Source organism: Rousettus aegyptiacus, unplaced genomic scaffold, assembly GCF_014176215.1.
Source record: "Rousettus aegyptiacus isolate mRouAeg1 unplaced genomic scaffold, mRouAeg1.p scaffold_m13_p_10, whole genome shotgun sequence".
In the NCBI taxonomy this organism is placed as follows: Eukaryota; Metazoa; Chordata; class Mammalia; order Chiroptera; family Pteropodidae; genus Rousettus; species Rousettus aegyptiacus.
Genome location: NW_023416285.1, coordinates 94,275,198 through 94,302,356, shown reverse-complemented (window position 1 = coordinate 94,302,356; position 27,159 = coordinate 94,275,198). Strand labels below are relative to the sequence as shown.

General features: G+C 35.9%; 1 protein-coding gene across 3 annotated transcripts in view; it reads left to right on the top strand.

Annotated features, from left to right (window-relative positions):
• Positions 1–920: 920 nt before the first annotated feature.
• The window catches only part of CELF2 (CUGBP Elav-like family member 2), a 718,856-nt gene continuing 692,617 nt past the window's right edge, over positions 921–27,159 (top strand). For 2 of the 3 annotated variants that reach the window (XM_036227159.1, XM_036227131.1), the window contains exon 1: positions 921–1,150. The gene's annotated coding sequence lies outside the window, so the exon portion shown is untranslated. The remainder of the gene's footprint in view (positions 1,151–27,159) is intronic. The other variant, XM_036227123.1, reaches the window with a different exon arrangement.

Genomic DNA, 27,159 nt, shown 5'->3' with positions numbered 1-27,159 from the left:
GCAGCCTTGGAATAGCTTCGATATCACAAGTAGTCTATAACAGCCTCATCTGAAGAGAACATTTAGAAAACAACAACAAAAAAGTGTGTTGTAAACTCTGGGTGAGCTATTTACATTCTGACGGAAGAAGGATGGGCTTTATTTTTCATAATTCCTCTGCTACCAACTGACAATATGCTGCACATTAATTAACCATTTTTATTTTGTTGCTATAATTAAAGTAGTGTTCTAGAGGAGACACCTTAGGTTAAACTTGCAGTGTAGACAAAACTTATTTCTATGATTCTTCGCTATTTTCCCAATTCATAAATATGAAAATGAAAATTTTGGATTTGGTTGCGAAGACTTTTCACATTAATATTTCATCCTTCTTGGAAGTTTCTGGTGTTATGGAACCTTCTTAGGCCCTCTGTCCTTCGAATAGTTCTCAGTACTGCATGCTCAAAAAAACTGGTTTCAAAGGAGACGAGGAAGCCCTGGTAATCTACCATTCTTGGTTATTTCAGTGTTTATGAGGTAAAGGAAAACACAGGAGAGAATGTGTCTCAGAGAAGAGGACAGGACAGTAAGGAATGCAAATAATGGCACTAAACAGATAATAATAGTAAAAAGGCAAATAATAACTAACTATTATTATTATACATCTTTAGAAAAAGAAACAATAAAATAAAATAAAAAATCCCAACAGTAATCAAACCCCATCATCATGAGCTATGGTGAATCAATTGAAATGGAAGGGAATTACATACAAATGCTTCAAATAGGAAATGTAGAATACCTTCCCACTGATGGTTTTCAGTTGTCAGGACAAGTGAGACCCAAACAGCAGACAGAATGGTCCCAGCATGCTTGTTGCCTTGTTTTGTTTGCACAGTAGCTGTCAATTCCAGGCTTGCAGGTAGTGGAACCCAGCGGGAAGAAGGGGCGGGACCCAACGATGCAGCCTGAACTGAGAGCAAATTTAAATTACTGAGCCTTTTTTCCCCTTTTTTATTTTTCTACTCTGCGACAAACTGAAAAGATTCCAGCACGCTAATTTAACCACCCTGCTTCTTCTTCTTTGCTTTTTTTCCCTCTGCTTCCAGGATAATTAAAAGAGAAACCTGTAAAGGCAACATTCCTGTGAGCGAGTTGGTGCTGCAACGTGCTGGTAAGAAAATGAATTTAATTTTTTTAAATCTTTTCTTTTTTGCTTTTCCTTTTTTTAAAAAGAGCTGAAGGCTTTGTCTGTCTAATGCAGTCATAAGCGTGGCTTCCCTGCCGTGAGGGGTTAGCATGTAATGAAAAGGTGTAATTGCCTGATATGTGACCTTCGCGTCATACTTATAATGGGTAATAACAGCATTCCTGTGTACCCTGTTGATGCTTCTCTCTGCGGATTGACTAGTTGCCCAGTTGCCACAGGGCTAAGATTGTCGCGCTCTGGCAGCGAGTTGCTCGTTTAGGGTTGGCGTTTCAGTGTCCTGTCAGGGAGAATTCTTGAGTTGTCCGAGTTACTCGCTGGCAAGGGTGTTATGGGTTTTAGTTCGTTTGTGACAGACCATAACTGTTTTTGTTGTTTGCTCACCAAACAGGAAGTGCAATGGTGAAACTTTTTTAAAGTAGCACTGTAATTATCGTAGACTTCCTGAGTCCAGATAATGAAACAGACTAAAGTAAAAGCTAAGTAAAGCTATTTTAATCCCTTTCATCTGGAACTAGTCAGGAGTTCATTAGACAGTCAACTGTGGAGAGCCTAGATCATTCGGGGGCCTTGAACTTGAGATGCTAACTTTATTCTTTAAGGACACATTTTAATTCAGCCCAATTAAATTCAACAAGTATTTCTATGTACTCAGCCTGGTACTGACACTAACAAGGCTTTCGCCTGTTACTCTGTTATGGGGAGATGCTAAAGCTAGGTGGTGGAAATCTGCAGCAACCAACTATCGTCACTACTGTTAGAAAAGATCAGATCATTTAAAACACATTTCAAAATGTGTAACTGTTGATTATGAGATAAGGTTCTCCAGGTTAAATCTTCTACAATCAATGTACTTCTGTTCCTTCCGTGCATGTAAATTTTGTTGATGTGAGTTTGGGGCTATGGTCAGTACATTTTAGACTGCATTTCTATATTCTGAAGAAGGAAGAAAACAGAAATCGTATCTTTCTTGCAAACCAAACACATCATTTAAGAATATATCCATGTGGCAAACTTTTTTGAGCTTTCCTAGATTCTAGCCTCAGAAGCTAAGACACGTGGAAAGATTTAGGTTTGTCAGCGTGTCTTCTTGGATTTGGGTCAGGAACCTTAGGAACAAAGATTTTCTCTCTTTGTGTCTCTCTCTCCTTTTAAAGACATAAAATATCAAGGAATATTTTCTGCTGTTCTCCACTGTTTTTTTATAAACTATGGCAGTTTTTTGTGTGTTTGGGGTTTTTAATAGATAACAACAACAACAAAAATAATGGAGAGATTATCCAAAAAAAGAAAGTAATTACCAATTGTCCATCAAGATCTTTTTCTAAAAAAAACTCTGATATGAAAATTCGAAGATGGATGTCATTTGCATATGATAGAGAATGTGGCATTTCATACACTGGTAACATTTGGTTTTTTAGTCTCTGTAGCTATTCTGTCTAATTGTATCATTTCTACACTTAACGGCTCTGAACTGCGCCCCCCCCCCCCGAGTCCTCACCAATGCCCCCCAGATTGCTTGAAATGTTGAAAAGGACCTTGGAACATTAGGAAATGTCAATCGTTAGGATAATTTCTGCCTCATACAACCAGAGATAATACTATGGATTTAATAGTTCATTTTTTTTTTAAATCTGTTTTTATCTACCAGTAACTGTCTATTAGGGACATTTCAGTTATAATTGGAATAAATTGTTGCCCAGTAACAAGCAAGTAACTCTAATGCTACTTTCCGTAGAATCTGTGACTAGAAATAGCTACAAAGAACTAAAGGTAAGTCAAACCACAGCACTTGCCTTTCTAAATTTTTTTTTAAAAAAGGTTCATTTCTTTATAAATTTATCATTCTACTTAAATTGTGAAATGTTTTACTCAAGGTACCTCTTCTGCGAGAATTTATAATTGACCAGAATCTCGAATATGAAGAATAAATTTAGGCCAGTAGACCTTTGGAAAAAAAAAAAAATCTGATTCAAAATAAGAATGAAAGAGGATAAGCAGAACCTCTCAAACTAGGAGTGTTAACAAGATTCTGGGCTAGCAATACCATTATATGTGAAGAACTGCTATCATCTCTTGCAGATGTAATGTGAAATTATGGGTTTCACTGTAGGATTCTGTCATCTGAACTAGTAATCAGTCCATAATTCTATAGATTGCTGCAGTTGAGATGATGCTTTCCCCCATTAATAAAATATTGAATAACACTGAAATTATTTCAGTTAGATTTTACCCTGTTTTTTTCAATAGAAAAAGAAACAGTAATAACCCCAAATTCTGATATTTAAGCATACAGAATATCAGAATGTCTTTTCTTCTTCTCTTACTGAAGTGCTATGACATTACAATTTCAGTAGCAAAATTCTTCCACAATAGTTCTGCATTTTCCATTTAGCTCATGTGGTGTTTGGGACTAGTTTCCACCTTATAATTGCACAGGTGTTGAAATAGAAAATATCTTATGGAGAGGGTAAACACTGTTATTTTACACATAGACGTACAAACAGACAAATTATATATGATGCCAGGATGAAAATATAAAGGTACCATTAGAGTGCAAGTAATGCTTTCTAAAAATATGACATTGGACATTTGCTCAATTCATTATAAATGTTTATTGAGTATCAACCATATTAGGATCTATGGGAAACTGAAAAATGAAAAGCCATATATTGGTCATCAGGGGATTTACCATGTGGTAGAAGTTCAGCTGGTAGACTAGAAAGTGTAATTTGGTTAATTAGCCTCTGATGAACTTAGCATTGCGTTAGAATCCTGGGATCAAAAAAAAAAAAAAAAAAATAGAACATATTGTTTCTGACCGCTTGGAACCAGCATATTCGTTACTTTCCACGTTTGCTTCAGTTCTTTTTCTCTAGCCGCATCTGTGTTTTCTTTTTCTTCTGTTTTTAAAAATCATTATTAGTGATACAAATAGTCTTAATATCATTTTTATTCACTATAAAAAAAAGCAAGAAGCACTTGCTTCAATAAAAGGAAGTATTATTCCTAATCCCTAGTTACCCACTGACTTTGTTACTCAGTCTTCTTAGACCTCTGTCTCCTCATCTTTACAAAGAGGAAGTGGCCCCATCCAATGGTAGAATTTTTCAATTCTGCCTAGCTGAAGATCAGTGACTACCAAGGAAGAGAAAAAGAAATGTTACTTACGGCAGACACTGTGGTCCAGTGGTTTCAACAAAATACAAGAGAATTATCAATGAGTAAACTACAAGCCCCAGTCTCTGAATCTGTGCTGAGTTAATACATGGTTATGCCAGTTCCTTGATTTCGCACTCTTCTCTCTTGGCTGTTGTGGTAATGCCCACAAGACTAGAGAGAAACATTGCATCAGAACAGTAAGTGCATATAAGGAGTGCTGTTCTATCACCTACTGAGATGCTTCCACATGTGACCCACAAAATCTATAGTTACAAGCTGTATTAAGTGCTACAAAAAAATTAAAACGCTGTGATAGAAACTATAAAGGAGACTAGTTAAGATTGATGGGCCCATGGAAAGCCATCTTAACGCAAAGATCTAGATGTTAATTCTTTCTAAAGTTAAAAATGTATTTCTATTTCCTCATATCTTTGGGTAGTAGAATTAAAGAAGTTTTTTGCTTACCTGATTACTGTAATAACTTCCTAACTGGCCCATGCTCCTACCTCAGTCTCTTCTTAATACAGCAGCCTGAGTGGTCCCTTAGAAGTCGGATTATATCACTCCTTTATTCATAACACTGAAATAAAGATACCTTAGCAACTGATAACAGCATTTGCCTCCAGGAAGGGAACCTGGATTCCTGGGGCACAGAGGTGAGAGGAAGGCTAGCATTTACTCCACACCTTTTTGCACTTTTTAAATTTGAAAATATTCATGCATTACCAGTTTGATTAAATGATTTTAATTATTTGACATTTTACAAAAATCTCTCCAATGTTTTCCATTTCATTCACAGTAAAAGTCAATTACTTATAAGGGCCTTCAAGGTCTATGCGAGGGTGAGTGCATAATTTTTCATTTAAACCTGGACACTTTTGAGAATGAAAGACAAAGATATCAATCATTACCATGGGACGAATAGCATAAAGTGGAATAGTCGAGGGCCAGCAAGGATATACTTAACCCTCCACAGCTCCCTGACCCTCTCGCCTTACTCCTGACTCCCCCCGTTCTCCAGCCTCGTTCATGGACTGGTATGCTCTCACCTCAGGACCTTCGCACTTGCTCTCCTCTAGGCCTGGATCATTCTTCTTCCAGAGATCCGTATCAATTCCTTGTTCACTTCTTTCACATTCTCCCCCAACATCAGCTTCTCTGATCGCTCTGTTGATAAGTACAGCTCACGCTAACCTTCCCTATCCTTCTTCACACTTCATTTCTCTCCGCAAAACTTCTAATATAGTATATCATATACTTTGTAATTTGTTTATCATCGGACCCTCTTAATTAAAATGAATGTTTTAAGAAGGCAGGCATTTTGTTCTTTTTGTTTACTGTTGAGTTCCTAACATCTAGATATAGCCAGCAAATAGCAGATATTCAGTAAATATTTGTTTAATGAATGTTGGATGTTATCAAAGATATCAGCATCATCCTAATCAGTAGGCTCAGGGTTGTGTTCTAGGCCGATTCCAGAAGCTGGAGCCGACCACAGAAGGGCACCCGGAGAAGTGGGGGACGGGGTCAGAGAGGCTCAGAAAGATTCAGAAACAGAGAAGGTGAAAAACTAAAACAAGAGATCTAAGTGAGCACCCAGGGTTCAGATGAAGACAAAGAGGAGGTGGAGGCATAAGACCCAGCAGTGACGCTAAGATACGAGTACGTTTCCCGACAGAGATGGCAAGCGGCAGCAGGAAAGCAGAGATTTTTGATGTTCTATGTATGTAACGACTCTGTTGGAGTGTGGGCCGGATCTTCAGGAATAAGTTAGGCCTTTCTTACACTGTAACTGTGGCTTCACTGGGACAGTTGAACAACTTTCTTAAGGAACCGTAGTTGACTTGCATAGTCATGAGCCGATGTACTAACTGAAAGTCATCTAAAACAAAGTTCGAAGCAATTGGGAAACATTTCGCTGAAGTTGTTTTTATAACCACATCATACAGTAGGATGTTGTATGTGTGCTTTTTTAAAACAGCACTTGAGAGGTACATTTAGCATCCCTGCGGATCTATTCGTTATAGGGTCATATAAGAGTGTCATGCAGAAATGGATAAAACAAGTTCTTTGTTCATCTTTGATTCTACCATATTTGTATATTAAAATAGCCATTTGTTTTGAAGATGATGTTAAAGGGAGATAATGCTCCCTGAAGTATTTATCTTTATAAAAGGCGATTACAAGAAAATAAAGGTGTGGACGCATGCTTTTCTGTCTAGGAGATACTGTTGAAGAGGTACACTTGTCTGAGTATTTTATTATGCTAGCTGTACTGTTTATCTGACCTATTTAATTGAGGTGTTGGGGGTAAACCCCCAAAATTCTCTCATTTTGAAAGAAATTTGGTAGAGATTTTAATTGACTAAATTAATATGTAAGTAACATGCAGTATACTACACCCGTGGTAAGTGTACAGTTTGGTGAGTTTTCACCAATGTGTACACCTGTGAAACCACCACAGCAATCCAGATACAGACATTTCCATCCATACAGTAGTGTCCGTATGTCCCTTTCAGTCAAGTCTGTCCTCCACATGTAGCCTTTAAGCAACCACTGGTTTGCTTTCTGTCACAATAGATGAATTTGCATTTTATAAACTTCTTCGTGAATGGAATCATGCAGTATGTCTTCTTTTGTGTCTGGTTTTTTGCCTTTGAAATGTATATATTCGGTGCTTCATTAGATGTTTTATTGCTGAGTGGCATCCCATTGTATGAATATGCCACAATCTGTTTATCCGTTCACCTTTGAGAACATTTTTTATTTGGGAGCTATTACGGTCAAAGCTATTTGAACGTTCATATTCAAGTGTTCATGTGGCCAGTGGTGTTTGTTTCTCTCAAGGAAATACCTAGAAGTGAAAATGATGGGTCTTATATGATAGGTTTATTTTAACTTTACAAGGAAAAATCAAGCAGTTTTCCAAAGTATTGTAAAATGTACACTTCTACAAGGATTATAAGAAAGTTTAAGTTGCTGGACATTGTTGCCAGCAGTTGATATTGCCAGTCTTTTCCATTTTAATCACTCTAATGGGTATGCGGCGATAGTTCACTGTGTTATAATCAGCATTTCCCTGAGAGGTAATGATGTTGAACATCCTATCATGTGTTTATTGACTTACTGTGAAGTACCTGTTCAAATTTTTAGTCCATTTTTTATTGTGCTGTTTGTTCCCCTAATATTGAGTTGCAGAAGTTCTTTTCATGGTTTTGTGTGCCCGCGCGCGTGTGTGTGTTTTATACTTTTTGTGTTCTCTCTAAAAAAAAAAAAAAATTCTGCCTATTAGATGATGACAAAAATTTGTTACTCATGTTTCCCTCTATAAGCTTTATAATTTTAGTCTACATTTTAATTTCTTTGTTATGTGGTAAAAATAAGGTTCAGTGTTCTTATATAAACATCCAATTACTCCAACACCATTACCGAAAAACTTAATGTTTCCCTCTTCCAATTACATTTGCCAAAAAATCAATTGACCACATATGTGTTGATCATTTTCTGGAATCTCTATACTATTTAGTTATATAACTATGCTTTCACTAATTCCACACTATACTGATTATCCTAGCTAGTAAGTCTTAAAAAAGGGTAATGTAAGTTTTCCAACTTTGTTTCTCTTCTTCAGAAATTTTTGGCTATTCTTATTTCCGTATAAATTTTAGAATTAGCTTGTAAAATTTTCCCCAAATAAAAAGCCTGCTGAAATTTTTATTAGAGTTGCATTGAATATATAGTTCAATTTGTAGAACTGACGTTTTAACTACATTTGAGTCTTCCATCCATAAACATTTATTTAGTTGCTCTTCATTTATTTAGCTATTCCTTAGTTTCAGCAACAGATTATAGTTTTTAGTATACAAGTATTTCACCATTTATGTTAAATTTATCTCTGAATATATGATATTTGGGGATGTTTTTGAAGTAGAACTGCATTTTTATTTATTTTTGAACTTTTTTTGCTGTTATATATAAATGTTATTGGTATATGTGACCTACACTGCTATCTTGACATATTCATTTATTAGTTCTGGTGGGTATTTTTTACATACATATTTCTTAGGATTTTATAAATATACTAAACTCTTTGGCCAAAACACCTCATTTTTTTCAATCTGTATTTCTTTTATCTCTTTTCCTAACTAATTGAAATAGCTAGGCTTTTCAGTACAATGTTGAATAAAAATAGTGAGAGAACATCCTTGACTTGTTCCCAATATTAAGTGGAAGACATTCAGTCTTTCGCCAGAGTATAATTTTTAATTGAGGGTTTTTCATTCATTCCCTTATCACATAAGAAAGTTCCTTTCTATTCCTAGTTTGCTGAGAGCTCTTACAATAGGTAGGTATTGTCCTTTTCTGTATTGAGCATTTGATTTGCTAATATTTTATTAAGGATTTTTGTGTCTATGTTTATGAGGGGTACTGTTTGGCACTTTTCTTGTAACGTCTTTGTCTAGTATGCTCTCAGAGTAATGCTAATCTTATAAAAATAGGTTTAGGAAGTATTTCTTACTCCTTTTTTCTCTGAAAGATTTTGTGTAGGATCAATATGTTTTTCTTTCTTAAATATTTGATAGAATACATCAGTAAGCTACCTAGGCCTGGAATTTTCTTTGTGGGAAGACTTTTACAGATTCAATTTCATTCATAGATACAGAGTTATTTAAATTTTCTGTCTCCTCTTCTGTTAGCTTTGGTTATTTGGGTTATTCAAGGAATTTGTACATTTCATCTGAGTTTCATTTCACCACAATCATTGCTATAAAATGTTCATCATGTTCTCTTATCCTCTGAATGTTATAGGATCTTAGTAGTATCTCCTCTATCTCTCTTAATACTAGTAGTTCGTATTTTTATTCTTTTTTTAAAAAAAGAGATCAAAAAACTGCTTTCTACTTATGCTATAGAAAATGATCACAAATTTAGTGCTTAAACAACGCATTACTTCATAGTCCTGTAGATTGTCAGTCCGACGCTGCTCTCACAAGGCTATAGTCAGAATGTCAGCAAAGTCACATTTGTTTCACGAGGCTGTAGAGGAGAATCTATTTCCTCCCTCATTCGGATTGTTGGCAAAATTCAAATTTCTCGTGGTTATAATACTGAGGTTCCCATTCATTGCTGGTTATCATGGATGGTAGTTCTCAGCTTCTAAAAGTCACTCACATCCCTTGGCTTGTGGACTCCTTCAATCTTCAAGCTAGCAACTGTGGGTCAGTTCCCTCTTATACTTCAAATATCCCTCCTCCTCCTTCCATGTCATCTCTTTAACCCGACTGGCAAAAGTTCTACACTATAGAAACCTATTTTATAAGACTAGGTCCACCCAGATATTTCAGGATAATCTCCTAATTTCAAGGTCCACATCATTAATCACAGGTGCAAAGCTTCTATTGCTATCTAAGTTCACATATTTACAGGTTCCAGGGATTGAAGAATAGATTCTTTGGGGAGACATTTCTCTCCCTTCTATGCTGGAAGCTTACATCATTGATTTGAACCTTTTCTTTTCCTAATCTATACCTTTAAAACTATATATTTCCTTCTAACCACCATATTAGAAGGAAATATATAATTTTATTATCCCTCCTCCTCCTTCCATGTCATCTCTTTAACCCAATTGTAATTTTAATAAAAATAATTTTATTATTTTATTTAAAATAATTTTAATTTTTTGGTGTTATTCATCTCATGTGTTTTGTGTGTTTGTTTTAGGAAAATGTTATTCGATTTCTAGATACATGGAACTTTTTTACTTGTATTTTTGCTAACTTCTAATTTAATTCCATTCTGGTCAGAGAACTTACTCAATAATATCATTTTTTAGTTTATGTTCCAACACACAGCTTACCTTGGTGAAAATTCCAAATGTTCATAAAAAGAATGTGTATTCTGCAGTTACTGGGTGCAGTGTTCTGTAATTGCCTTTTGGGTTGGTAGTATCCTTCTGATCTTATATTTCCTTACTGATTTTTTGTTTATTTGTTTTATCAATTACTGACAGTAGGGCAGGATCTCCATCCATGACTGTAGAATCGTCTATTCCCCTCCCTTCGTTTCTCTTAGATTTTGTTCCATGCATTTTAAATGTTTATTGGGTGTATGTACATTTATATTGTTATATGTTGCTCTTGTATGGACCTTTTTCATCATTAAGTATTCCTCTTTATAAGTATTCAATTTTGATTCATTTTTCCTTCCTTTTATGTTAATCATGTTTCAAAAAATTTTATTTTAATTAATTTATTTCTAGTTAGTTATACCTCTCTGAATTATTTCCTCATGATTGCTTAGGAATTATAATATGCGTTTTAATATTATTAATATTCCAGCACTATATTTCCATTTATCTTTTGAGCTATTGTCATATATATTACACTTACATACATTATAAACTCAATAATAAGTTGTATTTTTTTTCACTTTAAATAATCATTTTGCTTTTAAAGAAATTAAGAGGAGAAAATACATTTATATAACCTGAACATCTTGCTTTACATTATTTGTAATATAATTCTCTTGGTATTTTCTCAATTTCTATGTATCTGAAAATGTTTTAATTTTGTTGTTTAGTATAACTTCACTAAACATAGTATTCCTGACAGTGTCTTTTATCTTTCAGCACTTGTATTGTGTCATTCCAGTATCTTCTGGTCTTCATAATTTCTTATGAAAAGATAATAAGTGATAGCATTCTTCACCTCTTATTAATGTGTATGTTTTCTCTTGCTGAGTTCAAGATTTTGTTATTTTGGGAATGTAGCAGTTTAACTACAATGTGTTTATGAATACTTTTTTGTTTTAATCCTGTTTAAAATTTATTAAGTTTCTTGTATCTGAATTGAATGTTTTCACCAAATTTTGGGAAGATTCTGCCATTACTTATTTAAATTTTTTTCTGCTCTTTCTCTTCTTTCTTTCGGAAACTCCAGATGCACATATACTAACCTGTATTATATTCTCTCATTGATCTCTCAATCTCTATTAATTTTCCTTCAATTTTTAAAATTTCTGTTCTTCAAATTGGATATTTGTGCGACTCCATCTTCAAGCTTACTGATACTTTACTTTGTCATCACCCATCTAGTTAATTCATAAAGTCTATTTTAATTTTTAGTTGTCAAATTTCTCTTTTTTCTATAGATTTCTTTCTCTTTTGATACTTTGTTATTCTTTCACACACTTTCTTTAATTCTTTGAACGTGTTTATAATCACTGCTTTAAAGTTTTTATCTGCTAAATTCAACATCTGGGATCATTAGAGTCTGTTTCTATTGACCATCTTCATTTTTGTTTATGAGTCACACTTTTCTTGTGTATTTTTGTGTCTAATAATTTTTGGTTGTAATCTGGACATTGAAGATAATACATTGTTGTGAAAGTGTATTTCTGTTGTGTTCTGAGAACTGTGCTGTTTTACTGCAATTTTCTGCCTGGATATAGACTGCAATATTTGTCTTCTCCACAGCATGCAGCTACTAATATCTCTGTTCTGTTCCGTGGCTTCCAAGTGCTAGTTTTTTATAGTCTGACCCCCTGGAAGTCTCCTCTGTGCCAGTGTAATTTGACAACTAGGGATTTAGGCAAATGTTTTACTTATATTTCAGGGCTCATCCTTTCTATGGCTTCTTTACTTCTAGGAATTTCTTCTAAATCTTACTTCTGTGGCATATCCTTAGGATCTCACTTCTGACACTTCAAATCTCTGAGGCTTCAGAGATTTCTGCTGCTACGTTTTTTACAACTAAAAAATGTATTCAGCTCAAAAGCAGCAAAACTATATATCTTTACCCATACAGCTTTTCTCTTTCAAAAGTTGATTTCTCTCCAACCTCTTCCTGCTTTGTTACCAGACCCTATAGAATTTCTTCTCACCATGCACAGTTTATCTGTCAGCCAGAAACTATGGGTTTTTGGTTTCATTCTTCTGCAATTATTTTCCTCTCAAGACTTCTTTTTTTTTTTTTTTTTCCACTTTTCCAGGTGCTTTTCCAGGCCTGAAACTCATGATTTCTGTAAACATTTGCTGACAAGGCTATGTTTTTCCACCATCATTCTCCTCTGCTATAGCCATGGGGATTGGAAAATAAACAATTCTTACCCTTTATAAATTTTTTAAGAATAAACTTCTCAGCTTTTGTCTACTTTGGGATACATCTCAATATCTCTAAAACTATTAAATTATTTTATTCTTTTATCCACTTTTTTTGTAATTGTTATCTGTAGGAGTGTTTGCATGTCCATTTAACTCCAGTACAATGACTGTAAGTTCCTTTTGTAGGCATTGTAGGAGCCTTGATGTATTTTTTTTATTTCTAATATGTCACAGAAACTCTTTTAAAAATGTAGGGAATAAACTATACATGAAGAGAATTCTTTGATTTTTTCACGTATGTCAATTATAAACCTGCCATTTGGTCATTACATTCTCATTAAATGTTTAGTACATGAACATTTCACTTGTGTGAAGAATTGAAAGCACTGAATTTTATAAAACAATCTGTGAATTATCAGTATTTAGCAAGATCTTTGTCATGTATTTGCACTTTTGACTAATGCGGTGGCTTGTGTTTTGTTCCTTTCAAAAAAGATATATTGAAGTCTTAATCCCCAGTACCTCACTGAGTGACTTTATTGGAAATAGTCATTACAGATGGAATTGGTAAAGTTAAGACGAGGTCATCATAGTATAAGTTGGGCCCCTAATCCAATATGACCAGTGTCCTTAAGAAGATAGTGATGTGAAAGCAGAGACACACAGGGAGAACACCTTGTAGCGTTGAAGACAGATATTCGAGTTACGTAACTGCAAGCCAGCAAACGTCATATATTGCTAGCAAACCACCAGAAGCTAGAAGGAGGCAAAAATAAAAGGATTTCCTCACGAGTTTCAGGAGGAACATAGACTGACGACACCTTGAATTTGAATTTTTAGCCTCCAGAACTGTACCACAGCAACTGTCTCTTATTTTAAGCCACTCAGTTAATGGTACTTTTTTACAAGAGCCCCAGGAAACTAATAAAGGTGCCATTGGAAGACATGCATTTTGCAGGTTTTAGTAAAGATAAGTCATTTAATAAAGATAGACACTTTTCTAAGGAAAAGTCTTAAAAATGAAATCGTAGTAAGGATGATATATGCCATAATATGTGCAGAGATGTTCAGTTCTTCTTGCTGTTCTCGAGGCATTTTTTTTTAAATGTAGTGGTGATATGTCTGTGTTTATTTATCATATTTATAATGCAGCTCACAAGGAGTAATCTTTAAGTCATTGAAGGAAAAACTGAGGCTCTCTCTTTATGCTAAATTATTTGTCTAGAGTTCCATATTAAACTCTTGGAAGAACTGAAAAAGAGAGAAACATGTCAATTTTCACTCCTAGTTTGTCCTCTAAAACAAGGGTCCCAAATCTCCAGGCTGGAGACCAGTACCAGTCCATGGCCTGTTAGGAACCAGGCCGCACAGCAGGAGGTGAGTGGCAGGTGAACCAGCAAAACTTCATCTGTATTGGCAGCCACTCCCGAGCACTAGCATCACCACCTCAGCTCCACCTCAGATCATCAGGCGTTAGATTCTCATAGGACCAACAGTCCCTGGTGCCAAAAAGGTTGGAGACTGCTGCAGTCTAAAATACGTATGAACCAATGGATATTAAATGTCTGATATTTAACATCGATTTTTAATAATTAAAAAATTCAACATCTAAATGAGAAAGTTGAACTTAAGCAAACTAGGCATCGTATCTTAAAAATAAATTTCTTGTATATTATTTTAAATTTCATAACTACTGTTTTCTATACAATCGTCAAGGAATACCTCTCTGGGAAAGGTAACAGATCGTAGAGTGCTGTGGGAGAGGAAGTCATAGGACATCCAGGGAAATTGTATCCGAGTGTCAAAGGCGACGGCATATAAAATAGCACCGTAGCAAAAATAAGCATAAAGGAACACACTATCGATAGGACTAGGGCAGAATAGCAATAAGAAGAACAGTATAAAAAAAAGAGGGGTCATGCCCTGTGGACAGAGTTTGGCAAACTTTTTCTATAAATAGTTGCATAGTAAACATTTTAGGCTTTGCCAGCCATAATAGCCACATAGCAACGACTCAACTCTGCACTGTAGATGAATGAAAGCAGCCATTGACAGTATGTATGTGAACGAGTAAACATAGCTGTGTTCCAATAAAACTTTATGAACACTGAAATTCAAATTGTGTATAATGTTCATGTGACAGCCATTTTAAAATGTTAAAACCATTCTTAGTTCATGGGCTATAGAAAAACAGTGTTTACCACTTCCTACTGTGGAATGTTGAGGGACACGGCGAAGACAGGATAAAATTCGCTATGTGAGAAGAAGTCAGCTAGAGGGTTTTGAACCGAAGAGTGACAAGATCTGATTTTTATTTTTAGAGGATCATAGTGACAGTTTATAGAGGATAAACTGTTGGGAGAAACACAGGGCAGCAAAGAGGTTAGGTTAGTCATATAAGAGATGACGAGGCCCGAACTAGGATGTTAGCTCTGGAGGTGGTGAAAACAGGGCAGCCTTAAGACATATTCAAAAGCAGGTGTGGAAGACTTCACTCATGAACTGGGAATGGTGTCTTCACCATAGAGGTCAATAGGAAAGTTGGAGAAGAGAAGGTTCTGGAGCTTCCATTTGGAAAGGGTACATATAAGCTGTGTTTTGAACAACTCTCTACGGTTACATCTCTAGAACACTTTCCTGTGAACTTGGCAATGACCACCCTGTACATCTGTCTGATATCAGTGGGGCAGCCATTGTCATACCGACTCTCAAAACGAAGCAGCTGGGCACAAGGTGATTACAGAACTCAGAAGCAGCCAGCGGGTGTCTGTAGTTCTCTGGCTTCATGTTCTCTGACACCTTGACCAGGACCCTTTCTACCATGCCAGTCTGCCTCTGCCTCACTTAGAGTCACAAGTCAGTCATTGGCAGAATGATGCAAGCTCTTATGGTTGGCCACTCAGAGAAAGAACAACAAAATAGTAATTTACTGCTTCCAAATCAACTTTCTAGGGTGGCATCATTATGTAGGAAGAAACAAAAATGCAGTTATATAATTTCAGGGCTTCTTTCTTGGAAACAAGTACAATTCAATCTATCTGTGGGAAAAGGACAAAGAACTCATTGTGCTGTAATTAAAATATTTTCCCCCCTAACTCATATTCTTAATATACATTTTTCTCACATGTAGTTTAAAACTAGCCAAAAATGCTTCTGGTTACTCATAAACACTTTGTTCACATCCTGACTGTATTTTCTAATGCATAAAAGGCTTAACTCTGAAATAATGAACACTTAAACTCCCAATTTTGTACAATTAAGATCAGGGAGTACATTTTTCTTTGAGTGGGCAGACATAGTCTTCCTTTTCTTCTTTTGTATAGTATTCTCCTTTTAAGCTGTTTAGCTTTTTTCTTTTGTAGGTGTTTTGATCATTCTTTTTTATTGTGTATCCTATTGCTTGTGAGTCACTTTAGCACCTGGTTCTAATGCAGTTTGCTGCCTTCTAGTACCAAGATTGCTGGGGTTTTGTGCTCTCTTCAGTACCTGTTCCAAGACAGAGAGTTGGTTAGCAGAGCTTAGTAAGAAACAATTGAAGAAACTTCTTCAAACCCAAGAATGTCGTTGGCAAAATCCCACAATTTCAGCTTGTTTCAGTGTCATGCCATTCAGGTTTATAAGGGAAGATTGGTTGTTTGTTGTTGTTGTTGTTGTTATCATCCCATTAGAGTTCTACTTTCTGGTCTAACTTTAACATAGCTCTTATACTCTTTGGTATTTTCTCAAAAGGACTGACAACTTATGTCCACGCAAAAACCTGCACACAGATATTAGAGCAGCTTTATTCATAATTACCAAAACTTGGAAGCAACCAAGATGTCCCTCAGCTAATCGCCAGAGAAATGCAAATTAAGACCACAATGAGATATCACCTCACACCTGTCAGAATGTCTGTCATCAATAAATCAAAAAACAGCAAATATTGGTGGAGAAAAGGGAACCCTCATACATTGTTGGTGGGATTGCAAATTGGTACAGCCACTACGGAAAACAGTATGGAGATGCTGAAAAAATTAAAAATGAATATACCTTTTTACCCAGCAATTGTACTTCTGGGAGCTTATCCAAAGAAAACCAAAACAATAATTTGTAAAGATCTATGAACTCCTGTGTTCATGGCAGCACTATTTACAATAACCAAGATACAAAAGCAATCTAAATGACCATTAACAGACGATTGGATAAAGAAGTTATGGTTCATATATACAATGGAATATTACTGAGCCATCAAAAAAAATGAAATCCTACCATTTACAACGACATGGGTGGTCCTAGAGGATATTATCCTGAGTGAAATAAATCAGATAAAGATAAATACCATATGATTTCACTTACATGTGGAATCTAAGGAACAAAAAGAGCAAACTAATCAAAAACATACAAATACATTAGACAGTTTGGTGGCAGAGGGGAGAAAGGTTGGGGGGCTGGGAGAATGGGGTGAAGGGTTAAAGAAGTACAAATTAGAAGTTGATAGTTGGTCACGGGGATGGGGAGCACACACAGCAGAAGGAATGCAGTCAGCATTAATACGATGGCTAAGTGGAGGGCCAAAGGAGGGAGGAAGCTATTGGGGGAATCATTTTATGAACAAAATAGATGTCTAACCAATGTACTGTATAATTAAAACTAATTTAAATAAATAAATTTATTAAAAAAAAAAAAGATGTCCCTCAGTAGGTGAATGGGTAAATAAACTGTGGTGCATCCAAACAATGGAATATTATTCAGCACTGAAAAGAACTGAGCTATCAAGCCATGAGAAGACATGGAGGAAACCTAAATGCATATGACTGAGTGACAGAAGCCAATCTGAAAAGGCTTCACACTGTATGGTTCCAGCTACACGACATTCTGGAGAAGGCAAAACTGGAGAGACACTAAAAATATCAGTTGTTTCCAGAGGTTGAAGGGGAAGAGATGATTAGGCAGAGCACAGAAGATTTTTTTTTTAATTATTGGAGTGACATAGGTTAATAAAATCAAATAGGCTTCAAGTGTACAGTTCAATAATATATCATATGTATATTACATTGTGTTCACCACCCAAAGTCAAATTTCCTTCCGTCACCAAATATTTAACCCCTTTTACCCAGACTAGTTCGTATGATGCTATAAGGGTGAATACATGTCATTATGCATTCAACCAAACCCACAGAATATACAACACAAGAACGAACCCTAATTAAAGTATAGACTCAAGGTGATCATCATGCGTCAGTGCAGTTTTGTTGATTGTAACAAACATACCTCTGTGGTGGAGGATGGTGATACTGGGACGATGTGTTGGGGGTCGCCAGGGGGTATATGAGAAATTACTGTTCCTTCCTCTTAATTTTGCTACAAGCCAAAAACTGCACTAAAAAATGGTTCTTTAAAAATATAAGATTGTTGGAGGTAACGGACAACTAAAATTACAACTCTGTCCAGCCTATACTGGTGCTTCCTTTGATTCAGATGGTTTCACCATGACTGGTGACATATAATGGGTGTTCCAGAAATGTTTCATCTCTCTGGTTTGCTCAAGTCATATTTATAGCTGAGTAGATAGCGAAAATGGAAGTACCCGGTACGCATTTAGACATCCAGAATTTTGTAGGTAATCCTTTCTTAATTAAAAAGTTCATCAATTACATTCGAATCCCCACCATGTCTTATCTTCTTGACGGAACAATTTTCTAGGCAGAGGATTATCATTACTTAGTATTGCTAAAAAGTAAATATGATTAACAGACCCAAAGCCTATCTTTGTGTGGCCCTTGAGCTGAAAGTGTTTCTACATTTTTAAGGGTTGTAAAAAAAGAAAAAAAGAAGAAAGAAGGGAAGAAAGGAAGAAGTGAGAAAAGAAGGAGGGAGGGAAATAGGAGAGAGGAAGAGAAGGAAGAAGAGAAAGAAATATGAGACAGAAACTGTATGTCCCGCAACTCCTAGAATAGTTATAATCTGGATCTTGATAGAAGAAGTTTGCCAACCCTTCAACTATAGGAATTAAAATATTTTAATCTCTATGGAATCTATCCATTTTTTATATTATTTTAGTAAGAATAGTCATAAATGCTCCTTAAGAAAAATAGATCCATGCATATAACGTAGCAAGTTATTTATGTCCTGAGGATATCTGTAAAGCAACTTAATGCTATGGATATAAGATTCTTTCAGAAGTTGTTTTGATTGACTGTTATGGTTGAATCATTTCCAAACATCATCAATTAAAAGTATCACTCAGGTACCAGTTTCCTGATGAGTTTTCTTACATATACTTCAAGAAAAAAGATGGCTATCAGATTTTCTGTCTTTTGTCTAATAGAAGATTATGTTCCATGGCACGTAAATTGCTTGTGTCAGCAAGTGAGTCAAGACTTGGATGGGAAACACTATAGACCCGAATGCTGTTTACTTCTCAATTGCATTATGGGTTTCCACCCACCAAAAGATGAAATCTAGCCATTGTGAGACTTTTGTTTTATTTATTGAAGCTTACAACCACAGTTACACTTTCTCACCATAAGGTAGTATATTAAAAATTTTGTACATTTGATTTGTGCCGAGATTGAAACATTTACCAGAAGAAAAAAAAATCAAAATTGAGGAGGGAGGACCTGATATACATATTTCTCTTAATAGCATCTAATGTAGTTGGGTCATTGTTATGCCATCTAATTTTAGATTGGGTGAAAAAAAAATCAGTTATAGAAGATAAAGCCCTCCTTAAATTTGCCCAAATCTAAAAGTAGTTTTATAGTCATTAGAGCAAAATTATTATTATTATTATTTTAGTTTTATTTGGACTCACTACAAATATAGTACATGAGAGAGAGTGCTAAATAAATTATTAAATCAGAATGACAGAAGTGGCTGCCATGCAGGGACTGTGGTTATAAGAAGCCAGTAACTCATCAACAAAGTTTACTGTGTTTTTCTTTAACCTCAGACGTTTCTGGAAACAGACCTCCATCATTTCTGGCTGGGATGATTTCAGCTTTAACAGCATTCATGATAAAGTATTACTTACTGGCATAAACTGAATGTTTTACATGGTTTGGGAGCAATAACAGAGTAAAAGCACAAGAATAGGTTAAAATAATTGGTTTTGTTTGGTATAGTTTGGTTAAAATGGAAGAATTTCTTAAATCATACCATGCTCCCTGCCCATTGGCAAGTCCCCTGTTCAGCCCTGATTTTTTACATTGTTTTCTTTCCCCTCAAGCAAGAATTGTCTACCACATTCTGAAATGGATAGAGAAGTAAAGAGAGGCCCTCTTTCTACATTTCCCTCAATCTTGATTAGAGATGGTTCATCTGGATTGATTTGTGAACTGCATAAAAGTTACAATGGGCATGACAGAAGTATCATGACTACTTTGTCAACTTATGTGTAATTCTCACCACTAAAAACAGGCAAAGCCCTGTTTGTTCTAAGGTATGAGCTGGTTGGAAGTTGTAATTAAGAACATGATCTATGGAACCAGAACCAAATAGAGCTCGGTTTACATTCTAGATCCACCAGAGGACCTTGGGCAAGTTAATATCTCCAAGGTTCCATTTATTCACTTGGAAATGGAAATATAAATATCTTCCTAAATGATTCATTGTGTGGAATAAATGACATAAGTGTTCAACTTATTGGTTCCTTAATAAATGGAATAATAAATGGAACTAATAATGATGATGATGATTCACAGTTTAACCCTGCTCACCTTTTTCTATGCATAGAAAGCGTAGCTGCGCATTAAATATCTTAACCAAGCATTATCAAGCTTGCCCTATAGACTGTCCTGGTTCCCAGGATCTCACCTATAATTTTAGGGGCCTGGAATCTTTCTGGACTCTGAACCTTATCTGGTCCATGGAAATATAGTTTGCAGTTCTTTCTCCACTGCATAGTTCAATGCTGTTTAATCTTTTAGAAACAACCTTTTCCCAGGTAAAATCATATATGTAACCCCAATATGCAAAGCAGTCAAAAGAATTACTCAAGTTTACACAGAAGTGGAGCCCAAAGCTACACCCTGCAGGCCTCTGTGTAATGTCCAGAGGGCTCAGACTTCCATCAGTTCCTCAGAAAACCCTTGGTGCACTAAATCCCCTGACCTTAGCTCAGTGTCCAGGTTCACTGGAGAGCAAGATCTCCCATCATCTAGCCTCACTCCATTCTCTGCGTGTGGTCACTTACAGCCCAAGGTCCACTGGCCTAGCCTATTGCTCCTTCAGTTTAAGGGTCAGTCAGAGCAATACTGGCCTATTGTCCTTATTAGAATCACTGGAGGTGCGGATGAGTTTTTCATATTTTAACAAGCTTCCCAAGTGAATGAGATGCTACCTCATTTAAGAATCACTGCTGGGAAGGACAAGAAGATTACAGGTTTCCAAACTCCCAAATTGAAAGAAACAGACTTACTCTGTATGGAGCTTAAGCATTTGAAGATGATTGTTCAAAAACTGCTTTCGAAAATGAGAATTAGAAAGAATAACTAAAATCGATATATTTTAAAGCAAACTCAAGCTGGAAAAAGAGTCCTCTACATTCCACTAAATCATTCTTTTGAGAACTGTTTTCTAAACATTCCATTAGCTTATTTTTCATCTCCAAATATCATTAATTATTTTTTATTATTTAAACATCAGTATTCAGATGATGAGGAATCTTGCCCAGTACATTTCAATAGGAGAAATATTTGAATGGAATGCTTTATCCTGGCCCCTTCTTGTCATTCATTTAAAATTATTGTCTCCTTAGAGAGTCCTTCCTTGACCACTGAATTCATAGTAACTAACCAACAAGTCATTTTCCTCCACATCAAAGTGTTAATTTTCTATATATCCCCATTTTTTCTATATATTTTTATGTTTATTTATTAACTTTTTTTGTTGTTGTTGTTTATTGGTTGTTTACATTTCTAGAATTTGCTCCATGAGCACAGAGACTGTGTCTTTTATCAAGTGTCTGGCCATTTTGGCTCATAATAAGTATTTACTGAATGAAGAATGAAAGAATAAACTAGTCAAGTGAACCTGGGCTTTTAACTACCATTAAGAGAATTCTTTGGGGGCAAAAAAGGCATAACAAAGAAAATATTCTCTCAGCAACAATTCAACTGTAAAGCTGAGATTATCACCTTCTCTATTTTGCCCTTTTGAGTTGGGTCATTTTCGGCTCAAAGATACCATTCTGGTCACAGACATTCTAGAATGACTAAGATTTCCCAGTACCTTTTCCATTTATGTTACATATGATACTATTGGGAAATTTATAATTGGGTCAACAAGACTTGGGAAGATGAGGAAAAAGAAAAACAATATCATTCCTTGTTTTCAGAGCTCAAGATTCTGTGTGATGATTTTTTTCCCTTTTAATTATAAATTGTTAACTCAATTCTGTAGTATGGGGGAAATCATGCAAATGTTATGCTTCATTTTCCTTCTAATAATTCAAAATAATTATTCACTGGGAGAAACACAGGCTTGGCAGCCCATGAAATAATACTGCATCAGGTCTCATTGCATATGTAGAAGGTCCAATTTAGGCAAAAGTTATTTCTAGCAATGCATGATTCTGAATCCTCAATGGCCATGTTTTGGATCTTTTAAGTATATTAATATTAACAATCATGTTTCCTATCTTTTTAAGCAGATATAGGAGTTAGCATTATCGGAATTATTATAGATGAGTGAACAATATTGATTTGCACATATACTCTGAAAAAGAATCATGAATTGTTTGCACAGTGAATGTCTTTGAGAAGATGACTCCATTTTGGAAATTGCTGCTTATATTCATACTTTTCATTGCATGGGAGAAAATACTGTTTAGAAGGGTAATTGTTCCAAAATATCCCAATGCATATGTTAATTTTTTTGAAACATTATAAATTATTGCCATACACAAAGTATGTGAAATACATGTTATGATTAATGTTCAGCAACAGATTTATAAAAGCCACTGAATTTTAAATATGAAAAATGTTGGTTAAAAAACGGCAGTTTTATAATATTGATGTTCTTCTAAATGTTAATAAATGTTGGCTTCGAAGAGTCAAATCAATTTAAGGAAGTCTGGGTCAAACAGTGTTAAAAAGGTTACTTTACTGTAGGACTCATGCAAACTCAAACTGCTAATAGGCACTGTGGATTTTCAAGCCAGGTATAAAGTTTGCATGATTTTCCGATAACATTCACACCAAAGACAAATTTTTTTCAAACAGCCAAGCTTTTTCCTTTTCTGTATTTTAAGATCTTTGACATCTTGGGTTGGGGATGGGGTGCTTGTTAGTCCTTGACAGACTGCCCCTCTCAGGGCTAGCTAATTCCTAGAGATAGTAAACGTTTTAGCCACCTTAGCCCATCTGTGCTGCTGTAACAAAATACCATGGACCGTGTGGCTTATAATCAACAGAAATCCATTGCTCACAGTGTCAGAGGCTAAAAGTCTAAGGTCAGGATGCTGGTGTGGCCTCGTTATGGTGAAGACCCTCTTCCTGATTCAGATCTAATGACATGTCCCCATGTCCTCAAGTGGTGGAAGGGACTGGGAATCTCTCTGGAGACTCTTTTCCAAAAACATGAACCCTTTGTGAGGGCTCCACTTTCATAAGCTAAGCATCTCCCAAAGGCCCCACCTCTTAACACCTTCACATCAGAGGTTAAGATTCAATGTATTAATTTGGGAGGAACACAAACATTCAGACCATAACATCTGCAAACACACCTTTCATATGCAAACCAGCCAATTCCAAGTTCACACTCCCAACTAACTACCTCTTTTTCCTAACTGACATACCAGGCCAGTATTAACCCTGCCCCAAGTCACCCCAGGGCCAGAAGCTGGACAACTAGGGACCGCCCCTACAGCCAGGAGCGCACTGAAATTATTCAGACCGTTCAGCTCCGAGGCTGTGCCACTGCTTGACCTGCCTCTCGCCTCCTTTCCCATGGAAAACAATAAAGGCTCTGGGCCTTGCGTTCTTCTTACTCCTCCGCCTCCTGACGAAAGCTATTGCTTCCCCAGTTACCCCTGCATGGCCCAGTGTGCCCTCTGCTCTGGGGAACCATGAGTAATAAATGCCGCCTTTAACAGCATTCGCTTCTCTAGGCCATCACTCTGTCATCTCTATAAATTAAAATCCCACAGGTACAGTCAAGATAAAACAATCAACACTGGTAGAGTAAAAAGGAGCATAAACTTTGGAGTCAAGTGTGGGTTCGAAGCAACCTCTGTTTCTTCCTACGTAAAGTATAATGGGAGAACTTTTCCAAGCTTCCAGTTCCTCATTTCTAAAATATAGAGGGTACTAATAATCCCTCAGAAGGTGCTTTGAAGATTTAATAGCATGAAATATGTACAGCACAATTCCTGATAACATAAAGGAATTCAGTGTCTTTACATATGCATAAAATTCGTTTATAAATAGAGGAACGCACATACCTAAGAGTGTATAAAGTTTTATATTAGCCAATTACTACCCTCAAAATAGAAAGAAGTCACATTTATTTGCCCATAAATAAGATCAGCCACTTTGATAAAGACCATTCTAAGACTGTTCTCTGTGTTTGGTTCTGTTTCACCTTAGTTTAGTAGTGAAATGAAAACAGAAGTCAGATCTTCCTAAGATCAGTTTCATTTTTCAGACAATCCACCTGCTAGGCTAGTTCCTAGACTTGTGTTTGTCCAATGAGAAAATGAAAGGACTCTAAAATGGCATCAAATTAAACAATTCAAAGTCTTCTATGAAGAAAATGTAAATGTTTCCTCTTTAATTCTACAAGTTATAAAATTTTATTTCCCTGAAGATAGCTTTTAATAAACATACTTGTGACCTTTTGGGAGGTTAGAAATAGAAGCCATTCTCTTGGCTATACGCAACTAGCCATATTTGCACTTTCTGCTGATCAAAAGTAACTCGACTTCCAACACATAAAGAATCTAAAAATGAAACATACCAAATAAAACACTGAGTAATGCCAGGGACCTGCGTTTATATGTTGTGACTGTCCAGAGGTGACATGTATTCATTTTCTTGTTCAACAGACATTCTTTTCTATCAACAATTCTACACATTTTTTTTTTATTTTGGTACACCATGTTAATCTCTTCCAGTTGTGTTTGCAGGGAGAAACGCCTGCGTACATATAAACTTTTAAGCTTAGGATATTGCTGTTCTTCTGAACAAGTCTTTAGGTCACGTTTGTGAGCGATCAGACAATTCCATATGGGCTGGCATAAACGAAGCAATCCAATGGATAATTCCTCTTAAGAAATGTGAGGAAATCATCGTCATTTCTCACGCAGGGAGAGAAAATCATCTCTGTTCTATTTGTGGCACGGGCAGCTTTGTGTTAACAACGTTCACAGCACACTCACCTCATGAAACGTTATGAGGGTGAATACAACCATCTTTGCAGAGTGCTTTGAGTTTATATAGCACCTCTTCTCAGAATACTCCCAGTGGTGGTACAATTGTCACTGAAATTAACTGTCTCTGTCTTGTCCATCTCTAAAAGAGGCATAAAAGTGCAAAGCCAAATTTCAGAACCTCAGTATAATCAAAATGAATAGGAAGCTTATTTGCGCGCGTGCGTGTGTGTGTGTGTAAATGCCTAAAGATTTTAATGTAGAGAAAGACAGGAGAGCAAGTGAAATCACCCATGTAATCATCAGTGTTTATGATCAGAAACTTTTAGATTCTATACTTGGCAGTCATGTGAAGAAAGACACCATTTTAAAACGAGTTAATTGCATCCATTAGAGCATAGAGTAGAATTAGAATCGTAGAAATGTAGAATAACAGCATCTGGAAATTGAAGAAACCTTATAGTTTCTGCAGACTTATCTTCTTTATTTCCCTGGAAAGGTCAAAGCGACTCCAAGGCTGTGTGGACGAGCTAGTGGTGAGAAATGGAGGGTCCTAATCCTCCTGCTTCTAAATTTGGACTAGACAAAGCAATCAGAAAACAGCAAGCAGATCATAGGAACACAGAGGCAAAGAACGCAGACCTCGTTCTTTTCTCGTTAATTAAGCATACACAGACACACACAAACGCGGACACACACACAGAAAAGCTTAGATTCTGACCCCTGTGATGGCCTTTTAATACCATGATTTAGTTATTTGTAATTTAGAGACAGCAACTAATAAACATCAGAGCTCAAATGAGTCTTCCATAATAAACTGAATTTTATCTTCTCTACGAAAGTAATATACACAAGCCATACTGCTGAATATTACTTTATGTAATGTTTACTGTGTTTATACTAGTGTATTTTTTAAAATGTGTTTGAGGTAAACACTCCTGGGTTAGTCATCCTGGGCTTTGTACATGAACCTGTTGCCAGGAGGTTAAAAGCAGAAGGATCCAACAGTGAGGGGGAAGAATTAGCCAGCTGAAGGTCAATACATAGAAAAAGGAAATGGGGACCTAGAAAGGACCCAGAGCAACTACTGGTAAATAGATTAACTGTGTTTTCTGCCCCCTCCTCTTCTCGTGCCCTCCAATGTGACATTTCTCTTTCTGCAGTATATGTCTAGGGATGTTTTTCCATTGAACTAGAGGAATTATAAGCATTTTCCACTTAGAGTCGTCAAGGTGAGACTGTTTCAGAGGTGGAGAGGATTTCTCCTGTGATTTCTGGAATCACGCAGAGAGCAACATGTGCGTGCTGCAGTGTCTTATTTTGTCCTTTCCAGACACCTCTTCTTGGCTCATATTTTCAATTTCTTTTTTATTATGATTATACATGAGTCGCCAGTGTCTCAACTCACGGCACAGATGTAAAGGGTCAAATGACCATGTGGGAAGTCGGAGCTACATAAAGGTTTGGTGGTTATTTATTGTCAAAAGCTTCCCTCTGTAATGGCTCAGCTATTTAGAAATACAACCTGATTTCCCCCGCCCCGATTGGTCTATCTCTCATGGATTGGAGTGATTCCAAAGGTACATAAACCTCCAGAAATTTCAATACAAACACAACACAATACATTTGTTTGTGTTCTTCCCTGTGGGTAATTTCAGACTGGCTTTTTCACAATTTCTATGATCCTACCCTTCTTTTGGTTATTATGCTGCTATGTCTACCCTCTGAAGAAAGAAAAATGCTTTAGTTCTTTCCTTAACTTTGGCTGTTTCGTAAAGAAACAAAACATACTTTGATGCGTATTTGAGAGGATATTGAAATAACAATAGATTCTTTAACTGGTAAATTATAAAGGAATCACTTAGAAATTATACATTTTATCCACATTTTTATCAAATTAATACATCATGATTAAAGGTCTTATAATGAATACCAAATGAATTAGTAATGATGGTCTTTATGCATAATCCTTTAAATTATACAAAAATATATTTGTAGCAAATAGCTCAACATAAGAATGAGAAATCGAAGTTAAGATAGTTGTATTCCTAATACAACAATTTCAGACTTTAATTTATGATCTTCTTAGGGCTCTTTTTATTTAACAGCTTTTCATTGCATGATTTCTTTTATATAACAATGAATGCCAGTATACTACTTATTACATAAGCAAATTCCAATAAATAGTTTGTAGGGAGACAAACATCCTTAAAGTGTAAATAAACTCATTATATGCTACCATTATGAACTATTCATTTTGGTAAGTCAACTTAATTTATTATTTTTTAAAGTATTAGAGTACTTTCTTACTGTATTGCCTATCAATGCAATGGCATGGAGTTGATAATCCTAGTCTTCATTCTG